We start from the raw sequence: 5,398 nt of genomic DNA, 5'->3' as shown, positions 1-5,398 counted from the left end.
TCTCAAACTCCTAGCCTCAAGCAATTCTCCTGCCTTGGCCTCTCAAGGTGCTGGGATTACAGGTGGGAACCACAGCACCTGGCGAAGGGAAATTTGTTATAAAGAATTAGCTTATGCAATTACAGAGGCAAATCCCAAGATCTGCAGAGTGAGAGGGCAAACTGGAGACCCAGGAGAGCTGATGTTGTAGTTCCAGTCTGAAGGCTGACAGACTCAAAACCCAGGAAGAGCCAAATGTTCCAGTTTGAGACTGAAGGCAGGAAACAAAAGGTGATGTCTTAGTTGGAAGGCAGGCAGGCAGGCAGGCAGGCAGGAGGAATTCTCTCTTAACTTGGGAAAAGTGAGACTTTTCTTCTATTCAGGACTTCAAACAGATTGGATGTGGCCCACCCACATTAGGGAGGGCAATCCGCTTTCTCAATCTACCAATTAAAATGTTAATCTCATCCAAAGCACCCAGAATAGAAACACCTAGTAAAATGTTTGACCAAATATCCTGTGACCCAGTCAAGTGGACACATAAAATTAACCATCATACAGGATAAGATAGAATAATAAAGGAGACACAACACTGAAGGAATACAGTGGTGTTAGACTAGTGTAGGAATAAGTGGCTTTACACACCACAGTCCTCCTGCCAACAATGCCACGTGACTACTCCCATGTACTGTGCCCACTGATGAAAAGAGCAGGGAACATCATGGGGAAGAGGTGAATTCTGTTTTCAGTGCACTAAATTTGAGGTGGATCAGGTGAGGGTCTTGATCTATGGATTTTAGGCTCTCTCTGCTTAGCCAGAGGAGGACGCATTCTCTCTTTGCCCACAGTGACCCTGGCACATTCCTTGTGGCCAGCCTGAGGACTCTTCTGACCAAGCCTTCTTGGCTAAGTTTCTTCTGCATCAACTAACTAGGTGATTTTCATTCATTTCTTCATTTCTTTACTCACCCAGCATCTAAAAATCTTTGTTCTTGATGCTGGGAAAATAGACATGGGAGACACAAATCAGGCATTTGCTAGTCTGGTGGGAATGATAGAGAAAGAAGAACTGAGAGCATGTGGGATGTGCTGAGATTATAAGTTAGCACTGGATACTGTACAAGAATGTACCACTGGATACTGTCTAAGTCAGCCCAAGGAGGCCAGAGGGAGATGTCAAGCTTTAGCAGTGCTTTAAGAAGGACTAGATTCTAGCCAGGGAGTTGGGTCAGAAAGAGCAATTTTGACAAATGTGAATATATGATCCCATACAAGACACGGATGCAAAATGTCGTCACACATTTAGGGGAACTATAAGAGTTTGGTTGGAAGTGGCTCTTAGCCCTGGCTGCACTTTGGAATCACTTGGGAACATTACAAACATACTGATGCCTGAGTTCTACCCCCAGAGATTTTGGTGTAAATGGCCTGGGATGGGACCCAGGAGTCAGTAGTTTTTCTAAAGTGTTGGCAGGCCTGAGGACAAGGCATGTAAGAGAGGCTGATGGAGAACTTAAACTTGGAGAGAGCAGAGGAGTATCTCTTCTGGGATGTGGTCAAGAATCTGAGTTTACTTTGAGGGTAGGAAACACTGTGCAGAGCTCAGCAGGGAAATAAAGACCTGCTGATCTCCAACTGGGGCCTCGTCTGCCCTTATAACTGTTCCTTTTGAGCTTCTGTTTCTTATTCCCCATTTAAAAGTGAAAGTCAACTGGGAAATAACAAAACATACAATAAAATAAAATAAGCTGAAAGATTACTCAATAAAAAGAAGCAATAAAATAGTAAAAGCAGGTGGATGCAGTAAAACCCCCAAAACTCAACCAGACAGAATCACCACCAAGGGCCAGGCAATAAAAACAATAGCTAAAATGTACTGCTCCAAGTGGTAAGCATCTTCATGCATTGAGACACTTGAGATTCACCACCACCCTAAGAGGGAGGGATGGTTATTATTTCCATTTTATAGGGGAGGAAAACGTGGTTTGGGGAGATGAAGTACAGTGCTCAAGGTTACAGTGGGCAGGGCAGGGTAATGGCTCCATTTCAATGATGAGAAGTGGAGGCTAACTTGCCAAGACTAGTTAGCCAGTTGGGGCAGAGCAAGAAATTGAACTGGGATTTCTAACTCAAGTACAAAGCTCTTCCCTCCCCCACCTCCAATAAAGCCCGAAGACTGGCTGCATGTGGGAGTCATCTGGGAAGCTTTAAAGACATATTGATGCCAACAGACATTTCTTCAAAGAAGACATACAAATGGCCAACTGGTGTTTGAAAAAATGCTCAGCATAGCTAATCACCAGTGAAATGCAAAACTAAACCACAATGAAATATCACCTCATACCTGTCAGGATGGCTATTATTTAAAAAAAAACTAAGACAAGTGCTGGTGGTGAGGGTGTGAAAGAATTGGAACCCTTGTGCACTATGGGTGTGAACAGAAAATGGTGCTGCTGTTATGAAAAACAGTATGGAGCCTGGGCATGGTGGCTCACACCTGTAATCCTAGCACTTTGGGAGGCTGAGGCGGGTGGGTCACAAGGTCAGGAGTTCAAGACCAGCTTGGCCAAGATGGTGAAACCCTGTCCCTGCTAAAAACACAAAAGTTATCTGGGCTTGGTGGTAGGTGTCTGTAATCCCAGCTACTCAGGAGGCTAAGGCAGAGAATTGCTTGAATGCAGGAGATGGAGGTTGCAGTGAGCCAAGATCGTACCACTGCACACCAGCCTGGGCAACAGAGTAAGACTCCATCTCAAAAAAAAAAAAAATAGTATGGAGATTCCTCAAAAAATTAAAAATACCATACGATCCAGCAATCCTGTTTTTTGGTGTTTATCCAAAATAATCGGAATCATGATCTCCAAGAGATATTGGCACTCCCATGTTGATATGGTTTAACTCTGTGTCCCCACTCAAATCTGATCTAGAATTTTAATCCCCATGTGTTGAGGGAGGGACCTGTAATCCCCATGTGTTGAAGTAGGGAGGGAGGTGATTGGATCATGGGGTGGGGGCAGTTTCCCCCAGGCTGTTCTCATGATAGTGAGTGAGTTCTCATGAGATTTTTTTTTTTTTTTTGAGACTGAGTCAGGCTGGAGTGCAGTGGCATGATCTCAGCTCTCTGTAACCTCTGCCTCCCGGTTCCAGTGATTCTCCTGCCTCAGCCTACTGAGTAGCTGGGATTAGAGGTGCATGCCACCACACCTAATTTTTTTTGTATTTTTAGTAGAGATGGGGTTTTGCCATGTTGGCCAGGCTGGTCTCAAACTCCTGGTCTCAAGCAATCCACCTGCCTTGGCCTCCCAAAGTGCTGGGATTACAAGCATGAGCCACTGTGCCCAGTTAGAGTTCTCACGAGATCTAACAGTTTTCTAAGCATCTGGCATTTCCCCTGCTTGCACTTCTCTTGCCTGCCACCATATAAGATTTGCCTACTTCCCGTTTCACCATGGTGGTAAGTTTCCTGAGGCCTCCCCAGCCATGCGGAACTGTGAGTCAATTAAACCTTGTTCCTTTATAAATTACCCAGTCTCAGGTATTTCTTTATAGCAGTGTGAAAATGGGCTAAAACAGTAAATACAATGGGGGTACAGGCATTGGGTAAATGTTTCCATTCCAAATGGGAGAAATTGGCCAAAACACATGGGCTACAGGCCCTATGCAAGTCCAAAACCCAGCTGGGCAGTCATTAAATCTCAAAGCTCCAAAATCTCCTTTGACTTTATGTGTCACATCAAGGTCATGCTGATGCAAGAGGTGGGTTCCCATGATCTTGGGCAGCTCTGCCCCTGTGGTTTTGCAGGGTGGAGCCTCCCTCTCGGCTGCTTTCACTAGCTGGCATTGAGTGTCTGTGGCTTTTCTAGTTGCACAGTGCAAGCTTTCAGTGGATCTACCATTCTGGGGTCTGGAGAACAGTGACCCTCTTCTCATAGCTCCACTAGGCAGTGCCCCAGTGGGGACTCTGTGTGGGGGCTCTTACCCCACATTTCCCTTCCACACTGCCCTAGCAGAGGTTCTCCATGAGGGCTCCACCCCTGCAGCAGGCTTCTGCCTGCACATCCAGGTGTTTTCATATATCCTCTGAAATGTAGTGGAGGTTTCCAAACCTCAATTCTTGACTTCTGTGCACCTGCAGGCCCAACACCATGTGGAAGCCACCAAGGCTTGGAGTTTGTACCCTCTGAAGCCATGGCCCCTTTTAGCTCTGGCTGGAGTTGGAGTGGCTGGGATGCAGGGCACCAAGTGCCAAGGCTGCACAAAGCAGCAGGGTGCTGGGCCTTGCCCATAAAATTATTTTTTCCTCCTAGGACTCCAGGCCTATGATGAGATGAGCTGGCTTGAAGATCTCTAACATGCCTTGGAGACATTTTTCCCATTGTCTTGGCTACTAACATTTGGTTCCTGGTTACTTATGCAAATTTCTGCAGCTCATTTGAATTCTTCCTCAGAAACTGGGTTTTTCTTTTCTACCACGTGGTCAGGCTGCAAATTTTCCAAACCTTTATGCTCTGCTTCCTTTTTAAACATAAGTTAAAATTCCAAACCATGTCTTTGTGAATGCGTATAACTAAATGCTTTTAAGAGCACCCAGGTCACTTCTTGAATGCTTTGCTGCTTAGAAATTTCTTCTGCCAGATACCCTAAATCATCTCTCTCAAGTTCAAAGTTCCACAGATCTCCAGGGCAGGGTCAAAATGGCACCAGTCTCTTTGCTAAAGCATAGCAAGAGTGACTTTTGCTCCAGTTCCCAATAAGCTCCTCATCTCTATCTGTGACCGCCTGAGCCTGGGCTTCATTGTCCATATCACTATCAGCATTTTGGCCAAAACCATTCAACAAATCTTTAGGAAGTTCCAAACTTTCCCACATCTTCCTGTCTTCTTCTGAGCCCTCCAACCTGTTCCAACCTCTGCCTGTTACTCAGTTCCAAAATTGCTTTCACATTTTCAAGTTATCTTTATAGCAGTGCCCCACTACATTGGTACCAATTTACTGTATTAGTCCATTTTCACACTGCTATAAAGAAATACCCAAAACTGGGTAATTTATAAAGGAAAGAGATTTAATTAACTCACAGTTCCACATGGCTGGTGGAGGTGGCTCAGGAAACTTACAATCATGGCTGAAGGGGAAGCAGGCACGTTTTGCAAGGTGGCAAATGAGAGAAGGGCAAGTGGTAGAAATGTCAGATGCTTAGAAAACCATTAGATCTCATGAGAACTCACTCACTATCATGAGACCAGCATGGGGGAAACCCTCCCATGGTCCAATCCCCTCCCTCCCTTGACACGTGGGAATTAAAGCTTCCTCCCTTGACACATGGGGATTGCAATTCAAGTTGAGATTTGGGTGGGGACACAGAGCCAAACCATATCACATGTTCATTGCAGCATTGTTCACAAAAGCCAAGAGGTGGAAA

The sequence above is a fragment of the Pan paniscus genome, chromosome 19, assembly GCF_029289425.2.
Source record: "Pan paniscus chromosome 19, NHGRI_mPanPan1-v2.0_pri, whole genome shotgun sequence".
NCBI lineage: Eukaryota > Metazoa > Chordata > Mammalia > Primates > Hominidae > Pan > Pan paniscus.
This window is presented reverse-complemented; position numbering follows the sequence as displayed.